The 13,320-nt window shown below is 34.8% G+C and overlaps 2 long non-coding RNA genes across 2 annotated transcripts; both read right to left on the bottom strand.

The window, feature by feature from the left end:
• Positions 1 to 1,425: 1,425 nt before the first annotated feature.
• On the bottom strand, positions 1,426 to 4,536 carry LOC126881626 (uncharacterized). Its single transcript, XR_007696936.1, has 2 exons — positions 2,711 to 4,536; positions 1,426 to 2,238 (listed from the first exon to the last, which is right to left on the bottom strand). It is a non-coding gene; the product is annotated as an uncharacterized LOC126881626 (long non-coding RNA).
• Positions 4,537 to 11,068: 6,532 nt separating this feature from the next.
• Positions 11,069 to 12,745, bottom strand: LOC126881622 (uncharacterized). Its single transcript, XR_007696934.1, has 2 exons — positions 12,353 to 12,745; positions 11,069 to 11,881 (listed from the first exon to the last, which is right to left on the bottom strand). It is a non-coding gene; the product is annotated as an uncharacterized LOC126881622 (long non-coding RNA).
• Positions 12,746 to 13,320: the final 575 nt, after the last annotated feature.

The raw sequence follows: 13,320 nt of genomic DNA on the forward strand, positions 1-13,320 counted from the left end.
AATAATAAAAGGCACTCACTTTGAAGCATCAGTCTTTCATTGCTTCCTCAGTACCAGGGTTCTTCCCAGCTGTTATCTCAGTATTTATATATATATATATATATATATCTATAATAAAGGATGTTAAGTAAGCGAGTACAACTATAAACATAGAAAAGAAAAATCATTGGCAAATAACTCGCAATGTGAATGTGAATATAAAATTAACAATATAAAAAGATGGAATGTAACTGCAGACACGTGTTTCTGACTCATTAGTCGTCATCAGTACAGTATAGCCAAGTTAGAAAAATAATAGTTTAACTTGGAAAAAGATCACTACAGGAGCAATATTACCATTTGTAACAACAATGTCAGAAGACCCTGCCTTTCAGGGCGACGACCAACACAGTCACGGAGGTAAAGCTACCTGAGGAAAGAAAAGCCAAAACCTTATAAAATAAAGGATGTTAAGTAAGCGAGTACAACTATAGTAGTGAGTATTCCTTCCTACAAATCGGAGGAGTGGGTCAATGAACAACCGCTGGCTAGGGTGAATATTAATTAGGTGAACATCCGTTGTATAGGGTGAATATTAATTAGTTTAATTAACGTCATTTGAGTAAAGTAAAAAAAGGGGAGGGGAATATATGATATTGTACTAGTAAAATGAGCAGGGTCAACGACCTGGTCATCTGGTAGTCTACTGGCATCCTAAAAATAGGGAGGGGGAATATATGATATTTTGTATGCAAAAAGAAAGTGGAAAAGAGTAGGGGGTAGGGTTAACGTGTATAAGAACCCAAGACGTGCAGACATGGATCATAATTCCAAAATGAGTGCTACATATCGAAACGTATTCCTGGGTGAACGCCGGTTTTACCTGAACCCATCGAACTCAAAATTTGTTTCTGTTTGCCTAGCACATGAATTAAATTTTGAACCGGTAGTTGTTATCAGTGGTAACAAACAAGATCGCGTTTTGTTTAGTGAACCCGAGTGGTTAAACTTTTTATCACATAAAAGTGTAATTGACAGTTTTATGGCGGGGAATCCCCAACAATCGATTAATGATGGTAAAGTACTGTAACAAAAACGAGGTTTTGTTGTGGCAGAATAGATATAGCTTTAAAGGATAATTACTTATTTATGGAAGTTTCCTCAAAATAGGCTAGCTGGAAATTGAAGAGACTAAACAGTAGGGCTCAGGGAAGGATCAGGCCATATTTGCACGCCCTAGTAAGACGGTACCTAATGAAATACTGGAATGATAAAGAAAATAAATGAATATAAGGAGTAATGAAAAGAAAGGGAACTACTGACCAAGAAGATATTCAGAAGTAGTGTTGAGCGCCAGGGAAGGATTTTATAAATTCTTCTCCACGTGACCTATATTGCTGTACCTAACTAATACTATTAAAATGGTAGGATAATAAAACATATAAGTATGTACAACCACATTTAATAAAAAAACCTATATACCCTATATACAATTTTTACACTAGCTAATTATCCGACGTACTAGGCTAGTACACTGCTGTCGATAATGCAGGTTTTACAGTAGAAAAAAATATGTAATGAATTTAGTATGAATAGGTATTTACCTTAACAACTTATTATTAATGAGGGTTACAATATTGGTTGACAATACCGTATCTAATCGGAGGTGACAACATCCGACAACTGGAATAAATATTATTAAATAGGATATGACCTAGATACTGTGCACATTATCTTACATATGGTTTATAAATCCCAGGCTATTTTAAATAAATTAAATAAGGGTGAAATATAATAAAAATTGTTGAAAAATATTGAATATTATGTTACTTATGGTTAAGAAAAACAATGAGGGTATATTATTATTAGAGTGATTTGAAAGTTATTGATACGAAGAGAAAAAAAATAGTAAAATTGGAAGTTATTATTAAAACAAATTGACATGTAAATTTAGTTATATAAAAACCTGTCCCTACAAAAAGTAGGCGGATTGCTTCTTCCAACCTTTGGTGAAGATGATGAGGGGAGAGCCAAATAAGGTATCCTCTGGTTCCCAACCCTAGGGAGGTACTCCACACCAACAGGAAGGTACGGCAAGCAGGTAGCTGCCCAGTATCGGAAAACTCAACTTTTATTCCACAAAAACCAAACAAAACATCCACATTCCATCCAAAATATCCCCAAAATGATTATGTATTCCAAAAAAACAAATTAAAGTATGATTGACTTAATTTTCCATCTTCTTATTTTCTTCCGTGGCTAAAAGCATAAGAATCTCCTATTAGCTGGTGTTCCTTAAGTACACAAAAACAGGGCATATAAGAAAGGTATAAAAACCTTATAAAAATTTCTAGAAAAAATTACCGAAAAAAAGAGGAGCTATTGACATTTATAAGTAAGTGTCATTAACCTTGAACAAAAATGGAAATGTAAAGAAATGGAAGGACATATGAACCAAGAAGATATGTATATATTGCAATAAGGGATTACTTTATAGACGTAGATACTAAAAGGAAATGAAAAGTGTCATTACTTCAGAAACTATTTTGAACTGGAAATTTAATTTTAAAGAATTTTTCTTGTAGAAACATGAATTTGATAGTGAGATTGACTCGTTAAGACCTGATGTTTTATATTCCTAGAATAACAATTATAATATTACTATAAGTATTGTATTGAGAATGAGAACCATGTTTTTTTTTTTTACAAGAATACTTAATAGCCGACTTACCCACTGTTTTCCAAAAGGAAACTTGGAAATAAAACTCTTCCTCTCACCGCACAAATCCCAAAACAAAAAATAGCTCCTTCCAAAATAAACCAATCTTATAATAAATGAATATTTTAACTAAATATTGTATTCTTTAAACAGTGACCACGGAAAAATTTACTTGTTCATCCAACCAGATTGAAAATTGAAGTGACAATCCTCTCCGATGGGCGATATGACATGCCCCTCCGTCGGAAGCCGTACAGCCACAAGCTAAGACCAGAATTCCCCAAGCGTAGTACCAACCTTCTATTATATTTGGTCACAAATCTAGGTAACCCGTTCTAAGCACGAACGCATAACTGGTTGCATACTTATTAGGTGGCTTATAGGAATAAATATAATAATATCGTAACGATGACACTCATCGTTACATTCCCCCATTACTCGGAAAAAAAAAATTGATCTTAGGAACAATTTTTTTCCATATATACTTATAAATACTCAATGCCAGTATTCATAGAGAAAAATCACACGCTGTGGGATCCAACACAGGCGTGAACAAACCAAATAGCAAAAATATAGTGCGAACCTATGATTACTTCACTACTCTAAACTAACCTATCGTAGGACATCGTCCAAACTCGTAGGACCAGTCCTCTGATATATATCCTAAAGACCAAATTGTGTTCCAGTTGATTTAGTAGATTTATATAAAACCCCAAATTATAGTCAACAAGAACACCATAACCACAATATTCGAATACAAAACTTAATATAACCTATACGACGACTAACTTACTCACACTTACAGCTGACTCGATCGATTATACCTAACCGCAAATTATGAGTCATGTAAATGGGGTTGTCTTAATGACCAATATATCACATATGGTACCAACATACCTAGTTAAGGTTTATTATAACCCTTTGCTAAATTTCATAATTCAGATAAATTCTAATCAAAAAAATGTCGAATGGGACGAGTAGTACAAACTGTTCTATCGATGGACAACAGATTTAAATAGAGCATATCCAAAGTGAACAGTCCGTAGAAATCTCGTAGCCAATTCTCAACATGCAAAAAAAATAGACCACAGTATAACCTAACCTAAATATAAGAGTCATTAACAAGAAAGGGGAAATTTATTGTAGCAAGACTTTTATCCTAAATTGATCCGACAGTGGACAACAGATTTATAGGGAAGCATATCCAAGGTGGAACAATCAGGCAGATTTAATTGAGCAATGCTACACTTAGCGCTAAATGTACTAATGATGATTACATATTTGTTACCATGACCCTAACTCAACTGATCATCAGATTTGTATCAGATTCAATGGGAGATCTATCTAAGGGTAACTAATCGAATAGTTGACCTAACAGAAGTTAGCTTACTCTGGGATTCTCTAACTATAGCTATAGCTACAACAGATTGATAAGAATGGCCAGAAGAAGCTAACCAATATTTCGAAGTCATCTCTCATGAAAGAATTCAAGAAGTCACATATTAATAACTCTTATAAATAAATCCAATTATGGAAATACTAGAGAACAGGTAAATCAATTTCTAAAGAAACTGCAGATTAAGAAAATGTTCCCTAGTTACTCACAGAGAACAGGATATTGATCCTGACCCTAAGGTACATATGAACAAAAAAAAATTTAGTTCCTCGGAAAGATGATGCTTGAACAAAATAATCCCTCGGTGAATACAAACGCTACAATATTTCAATATAGTAAAGAAGTTACCATCATTATCAGAATAATAAAATAGTAAAACTTAAGAAGGATAGATAAACATACAAGTTAAGACTAAGTTTCTTCAGAATGAATGTAACCTGAAAATCGAATAAGAATGCCTAGTGCATGATTAAAATGATGATTAAACATTCTATCATATAGATTCAGCATCTGAACTAATTGAGGTATGGCTTGGAACTAGACAACTGTGAGCAATGAAATCTGCTTCCTATCAGGTGCACAGTCGATAAGCAACAAGTCTCGAACCCACGTATTTGCATAGCCAAGCTGGCAAACCACTTTCCTAAGAAATGTTCACTACAATAAATAATGAAATGGTTTCATAGTCTTTGTCATAAATTTAATCTCAATTAACTTTATCAAAATTTGGACACATGAAGTATGACTTTGGAATCACACTGTATACTAAAATTGCATTTACCCAAACAAATATCACAATGACTTCTTTAGACAAAAATAAGCTAATGTACCAAGGAATCATGCTAAGCACTGTTCCATTAACTTTCCAGTGGAAACTACAAAATCAAACACAAAACTAAACCTATTTGGTAGATACACTAATCTACAAGTGATGACAATATAAGCATAATCACATACAAGGTGTTAACAGTTCCATACCAGTTCAATATTAAGCCCAACTAAGCTAAATCTCAATAATAAACTAATGACATCTCAGATACATAGAATATGGAAAGCTAGAAAGACTACTATAATAGATAAAACATAGAGTCCCTATCTGGTGACTAAAATCAAAATCCAATCGTTAACCTATTCATTGAACAAGCGAGTATTTCTAAAGTTTAGAAAGAGGAATTAACTTGATCAATATTGTTAAGTTAATCTTCTTCTGATGACGAAGTTTCTAAGTCGTTGACAGTATTATCTGGTAATAAGTCCTTTATATGAAATCGACCAAGTTTCCTGTTGGACGAACTATCTTTTAATTCATATATTAAAGGAGAGATTACTTTACTGACAACACATGGGACATATTTCTGACAAAATTTGGCAGAAATAGCATCACCTTTACTTGACTTAACAAAATTACGTTTTAATACCCGATCACCAACAAAGAATCGCAAATCTCTTTTCCTCAAATTGTATTGACTCTGTGACTTAAGGTAAGAAGATTTTAACTTCTTTCTGATGTCTGCAAATATTGGAGGCAAAGTCTGAATATCATCTAAACGATGAAGCTTCTCAGAGATCTGAGGGAGATTTGTGGAATTGTCCGAAATTAAACCAAAATAATCACCAGACAAAGCAATATTCCTACCAAAATTTAAATAAGCTGGAGAACATTGAGTAACTTCATGGACCGAAGTTCTTATGGCTTGAGCTATCGAGTGAATATACTGGTCCCAAGCTCTGTGATCTGGATATGTGTATGATCTAAGGGCTGTTACAATACTGCGGTTCACTCGCTCACTATGATTAGCTTGCGGATGGTATGCAGCATTATAAAAGATCTTCTGAACTTTGTATTTAGTTAGAAGGTCTTTAAAAGCCTTAGACACAAATTGAGGACCATTGTCACAAGACACAATTTGGGGAACACCAAACAACAAAAAGACTTGTTCCTCCAAATATTTCACAATGGCAGGGACAGTGGCATTCCGAAGAGGAAAAACTAGTGGAAATTTTGTAAAGTAGTCCACAACCACCAAACAATAGGTATAGCCATTGTAGCTACGAGGATATGGTCCAATCAGATCCATGGATATCATCTGCCATGGGAAGTCAATGTTCCTAAAAGTACCCATTAATCCAGCTTGTGGCATAGTACTTGGCTTGCAAGTAGCACAAACTTTGCATCTAGAAATATATTTCTTGATATAGGTGCGCATGCCAGGCCAATAATATAATTCTGCTATCCTACTAAATGTTTTATAAGAACCAAAATGACCAGATGTCACATTATCATGAAATGTACGAAGAATTTCATCCCGGTTTGCTGTTGGGACAACAATCTTCCAATCAGACATATTAGACAAAGCTTCTACTGAACTAACAACATGCTTATAAAGGATATTATTTTCTACTTTAAAGTCAGGATACTGATCAGGTTCTTGGGTAACCTTTTCCAACATTTTCTGATACCATGCATCCGGAACTAAAGTGGATAAGTCAAGAAGATTGACATCAAACGTTCGAGACAAAGCATCAGCTACTACAACACCATTTGCTTTACGATGGACGATATTATAATCAAAGGCTGACAACTTACAAATCCATCGAGACAAACGTTGGGATGGGTTACGCATAGAATGCATCCAGAGTAAAGAACTATGATCAGTAATAAGGGTACACTTACGACCTTCTAAATAGTAGCGGAAAGCCTCCAAGCCATGAATAATAGCAAGGAGTTCACGCTCTGTAGTGGAATAATTTTTCTGAGCCTTATTAAGCTTCTTACTAGTATATGCTATGGGGTGTTCAGAACCATCTTTCATCTGAAAGAGTACGCCACCTGAAGCGGTGTTTGAACAATCCGTCATGAGGTAAAAGTGTTCACTGAAATCAGGTGAAGTCATGACCGGAGCACTGGTAAGAGCTTCCTTAATGCGATGAAAAGCATCATCGGCTTCAGGAGTCCAGGTGATAGTCTGGCCCTTTTTCCTATTCTTAAGGAGGTCAGTAAGGGGTGATAATAAAGTAGAATAAGAAGGCACAAATCGACGATAGTAACCACACATGCCCAAGATCCTACGTAATTGTGTAGTAGTTTTAGGAATGGGGAAGTCCTTAATAGCGGTTACTTTATCAGGGTCTGTTCTCAAACCTTGATGATCAACAACATATCCTAGAAATTTCAAATTAGGACGACAAAAATTACATTTCTCTAAATTAACAGTGAGATTAGCCTCTTTAAGGCGTGAAAATAACTTCTCTAATATCTCAATATGTGAGGAAAAATCAGGAGTAACAACTATAATGTCATCTAAGTAATAAAATACAAATGGTTCAAGTTGTGGACCAATAACCAAGTCCATTAGACGACACATTGTTTGTGGAGCTGAAACTAGACCGAAAGGCATTGTGACAAATTGAAATAACCCTTTACCACTGACAGCGAAAGCAGTATACTTCTTACTCTCTTCGCTTAACGGAATTTGTAAGAAGGCTTTGGATAAATCGATCGAAGAGATATATTTGGCATTCTGAAGTTTGCTAAGAATTATATCTATCCGAGGGATGGGATAAGCATCTCGATTAGTAGTGATACTATTAAGTTTGCGACCATCGAAGCATACTCGGAATGATCCATCCTTCTTCTTCGTCATCCATAACGGCGAACAATACGAAGAATTTGACTGTTCGATAATGTTTAGAGAGAGCATCGAATCAATTTCTTTACCTAAATCTGCTTGCCATGCCTGAGGTATGGGATATTGATATTGTCTAAACGGAGTTGTAGTGTTCACTTCGATAGTATGAGATATTAAATGTGTACGGCCTAATTGGTCTTTGGAAGAGATAGAAGAAAATTTAGAGATAATATTCTCTAACTGGGTTTGTTCTAAGCTAGACAAACTAGAGAACTCACGAATGGCACTTACAGTTGCGACATTAAAGGAAGATATAAACAACGAAAAATCTGAACAGTTTAATGTACTATTGAATGCATTTAAGAAATCCATGCCAAGAATTATAGAATTTTTAACTGAAGGGATAACATAAAATGTAATCATTTTCCGAATATTGGCAACTACGATTTCTGTGTCAAATTTACCTGTAATTGACTGGATTGCACCATCCGCAGTAGAGACTTGTAAAGAAGAAATAGGCATAACATTAATATCAGTATTTTCTAGTAATTTCAGCGAATACGAACCTATTAAAGAAATGTTCGAGCCACTATCTAATAGAGCTAAACAAGATTGTCCTAAAATTTCAATTTCAAGATAAGGTCGGTTATCATTATGTTTCCTAACTAATAACGAATTTATATCAAAATCCAAAATATCTGATTTATTTTCAAAATTATCTGGTATTAACATAGACATATTATTATTATTTACAAACGTACAACCAGGTATAGAATTTGGAACTGTTTCCTCGTCTTGATTATGCTTATTACTAAAATTCCAGCTTAATACTGGAGGGGATAATCTACGATCAAGCGAACCGTACGAGTCAACTGAAGTGTTACTAACAATTACTTTTTCCCTGATTTCGGTTGGCGTGCTGGTCTCCGGTTGGAAGTGTTTCTTCCTTCCTGAGAGGGTGTGTTTGAGCTGCTGGCGGGTATTGGACCTGAAGCTTCGTCTACAGCTGCGGTCATATTCCCTGATGGGGTTGCTGTTTGAGGAACGCTCAGGGTACGAGCCTCTGCATGCTCGTTTCCCGAACACTTAAAACAGTTACGTTTAAGCGTATTTTCTCTACCACAACCGTGACAGAAAATCCGTGTTTGGGGTCTGGTACAATCCCGAAATGTGTGACCAACAACCTGACAATTCCAGCAAGACAAAGAATAAGTAGTCACAGACACATTCGGTGTATGGGGTCTAGATTGCCAAGAACGATTTCTTGAGGGTTGAGAATTAAAACCAACAGGACCAGAATTGAATTGCGAAGTGGTAGGGGAATTAAGAGACCAAGATAGAGTTTCCTCTAAGCGTTTACATTTTTCTGTGAGGTCTTCTATAGTGGCTATATCAACCAGTGCCAATTGGGCATGGTAAAAGGGTAACAAACATTTTAAAATTATCTTTATTTTTGCATGATCTGTTAAAGGAGTATCTAAACGACTACACATACCCAACATGGTGTTAATAAACATAGTCACTGATTCTCCCGGTTTCTGCTTGCGGTTCTTGATCTCGTCTAAGAGATCAGTTTGGAAAGAGTACGGCAGAAAGTCAGATTTTAGTTTCTGAGCCAAATCAGTCCAAGTGGTAAAGCTACCACGGTTGTTCATAAACCACGTAAAAGCATGGCCTGTGAATAATTCGGCAGAAGCCGAAAAAAGATCTTCCTCACTCACACCTCTCGAAACACGAAGACATTCTACCCTATCTAAAAATGAAATTACTTGGTCATAATGACCTTCACCAGAAAACGAAACTCCCCACTTATGTACCTGCACAGGCTTGGGATGTAACAAGGAATTAGAGGCTTGAACTGAAGAAACAGGAGTGGACGTGGCTAGAGGATTTACTCGAGAATCGAGTTCACCTTCTAGACTGAGAATCCTAATGGACATAGAGCGTTTGTAAAGTTGTTGCTCCTCATCTGAGCAACATAATAAGTGGACACGACCAGAGATATGAGCAAGACGTGAAATGTATCTAGAATACATGCTATCATGGACAGTCCCTCTAAAATTATTTATCTTTTGCGTAAGATCCTCTAGTGTCTCATTTATTCCTTGTTGTTGTTCCAGGAAAGGAATAGCTGCAGCTGAAATCTGACGGAAACTCCTATTTCCTTGCTCTTGTTTAAGAGCACCACGCAATAGACTGCGTTTTTTATCACATTTAGCGGATTCTTCAACCTCTATTTCTCTTATCCTCAACTCATAATCTACCTCCTTAACTAATAAATGCTCTGGCTGAAAGGTACACATGGTGGTAGGAAAAATTTAGTAACAATAAGCCCAACCCAACAACGACAAACCGAACCCAACCCAATAAACTAACGACCCAATTAACCGACAATCTACTAAACAAGCTGCTCAACTGACGAGCTGCTAAACTAACGACCAATAAACCGACAAACCAAATATAACCGAGATATATATTTGGGGTAGATATTTAAAATAATTTAAGTAACTGTTTAAACGAAAATGTATATAAAAAAATGAAAACTTTATAAATTATATATAGGTATGGTAAGCAAAAATTTAACTAACTGTAGTATATTGTGGCTGCACCTAAATCAGAAGTAGTAATGTACCTAGATATCAAAAAAAAATAAATCATTCAAAATTTTTCAAAATAAATATCCAGGTATCACCAAACCGACCAGACCGAAATGTCAACCAATATACCTGTTCAAATATTATCCTACTCACGATTTACAATTATTATTTTAAATAAATTAAAATAGTACCAATACAGCAATACAAGTGCACTAGTGTATTTTCCAAATAACGTACAAAAGGAATCAAAAAAAATATCTCTATATAATTACAAAATATACAACAATGAACCAGAAAGATACTTACTAGAAAAATTTACAATAAGCAACAAAATAAAGAAAGGTACTGTCTTACTGAAAATCGGGCTCCACGTTGGCGAGCGTCAATTGTAACAAAAACGAGGTTTTGTTGTGGCAGAATAGATATAGCTTTAAAGGATAATTACTTATTTATGGAAGTTTCCCCAAAATAGGCTAGCTGGAAATTGAAGAGACTAAACAGTAGGGCTCAGGGAAGGATCAGGCCATATTTGCACGCCCTAGTAAGACGGTACCTAATGAAATACTGGAATGATAAAGAAAATAAATGAATATAAGGAGTAATGAAAAGAAAGGGAACTACTGACCAAGAAGATATTCAGAAGTAGTGTTGAGCGCCAGGGAAGGATTTTATAAATTCTTCTCCACGTGACCTATATTGCTGTACCTAACTAATACTATTAAAATGGTAGGATAATAAAACATATAAGTATGTACAACCACATTTAATAAAAAAACCTATATACCCTATATACAATTTTTACACTAGCTAATTATCCGACGTACTAGGCTAGTACACTGCTGTCGATAATGCAGGTTTTACAGTAGAAAAAAATATGTAATGAATTTAGTATGAATAGGTATTTACCTTAACAACTTATTATTAATGAGGGTTACAATATTGGTTGACAATACCGTATCTAATCGGAGGTGACAACATCCGACAACTGGAATAAATATTATTAAATAGGATATGACCTAGATACTGTGCACATTATCTTACATATGGTTTATAAATCCCAGGCTATTTTAAATAAATTAAATAAGGGTGAAATATAATAAAAATTGTTGAAAAATATTGAATATTATGTTACTTATGGTTAAGAAAAACAATGAGGGTATATTATTATTAGAGTGATTTGAAAGTTATTGATACGAAGAGAAAAAAAATAGTAAAATTGGAAGTTATTATTAAAACAAATTGACATGTAAATTTAGTTATATAAAAACCTGTCCCTACAAAAAGTAGGCGGATTGCTTCTTCCAACCTTTGGTGAAGATGATGAGGGGAGAGCCAAATAAGGTATCCTCTGGTTCCCAACCCTAGGGAGGTACTCCACACCAACAGGAAGGTACGGCAAGCAGGTAGCTGCCCAGTATCGGAAAACTCAACTTTTATTCCACAAAAACCAAACAAAACATCCACATTCCATCCAAAATATCCCCAAAATGATTATGTATTCCAAAAAAACAAATTAAAGTATGATTGACTTAATTTTCCATCTTCTTATTTTCTTCCGTGGCTAAAAGCATAAGAATCTCCTATTAGCTGGTGTTCCTTAAGTACACAAAAACAGGGCATATAAGAAAGGTATAAAAACCTTATAAAAATTTCTAGAAAAAATTACCGAAAAAAAGAGGAGCTATTGACATTTATAAGTAAGTGTCATTAACCTTGAACAAAAATGGAAATGTAAAGAAATGGAAGGACATATGAACCAAGAAGATATGTATATATTGCAATAAGGGATTACTTTATAGACGTAGATACTAAAAGGAAATGAAAAGTGTCATTACTTCAGAAACTATTTTGAACTGGAAATTTAATTTTAAAGAATTTTTCTTGTAGAAACATGAATTTGATAGTGAGATTGACTCGTTAAGACCTGATGTTTTATATTCCTAGAATAACAATTATAATATTACTATAAGTATTGTATTGAGAATGAGAACCATGTTTTTTTTTTTACAAGAATACTTAATAGCCGACTTACCCACTGTTTTCCAAAAGGAAACTTGGAAATAAAACTCTTCCTCTCACCGCACAAATCCCAAAACAAAAAATAGCTCCTTCCAAAATAAACCAATCTTATAATAAATGAATATTTTAACTAAATATTGTATTCTTTAAACAGTGACCACGGAAAAATTTACTTGTTCATCCAACCAGATTGAAAATTGAAGTGACAATCCTCTCCGATGGGCGATATGACATGCCCCTCCGTCGGAAGCCGTACAGCCACAAGCTAAGACCAGAATTCCCCAAGCGTAGTACCAACCTTCTATTATATTTGGTCACAAATCTAGGTAACCCGTTCTAAGCACGAACGCATAACTGGTTGCATACTTATTAGGTGGCTTATAGGAATAAATATAATAATATCGTAACGATGACACTCATCGTTACAGTACAACTAGAGTTCATGCATCTGTCCCACATGTCAGTGGTGAAAGTTACCAATGGTGAGTCACAGATAATTTTGGGTGCCAATTCCATTGCATCGCTGTGGACAACACTTCCAATAGTTAACTACCTTTTGGAAACTTTGAAAAAGGAAAACTTCATCAGTTCGTTAAAAATACTAAAGACCGGAGTTGATTCAAATAATCCTATTGAATCTGGGCTGCAAATAATGGAACCAATAAAGAATATAGATAAAACAACTTATGGTATGGCGCTAGAGTTAATTCATAGATACCCAGAGCTACTCTATGATCAAATTTAATGAAAATGTTCGTATTCACTACATTGAATCAACTTGTTCCTGCAGAACAAGGTACTGGGAGTTTGTGGCTGCTGACAGAGTAAGATTTCAACGTAGAATAAAAGAACTTGCTAAAATTATTAATCCTGTATTAGATGTAAGCCATAGAAATAAATATTTATATAAAAATCGAATATATTAATTTACCACACCCCTTCCACTACAGAAATAAATTATTTTATATGTAGGAGCATATC

This window comes from Diabrotica virgifera, chromosome 1 (genome assembly GCF_917563875.1).
Source record: "Diabrotica virgifera virgifera chromosome 1, PGI_DIABVI_V3a".
NCBI lineage: Eukaryota > Metazoa > Arthropoda > Insecta > Coleoptera > Chrysomelidae > Diabrotica > Diabrotica virgifera.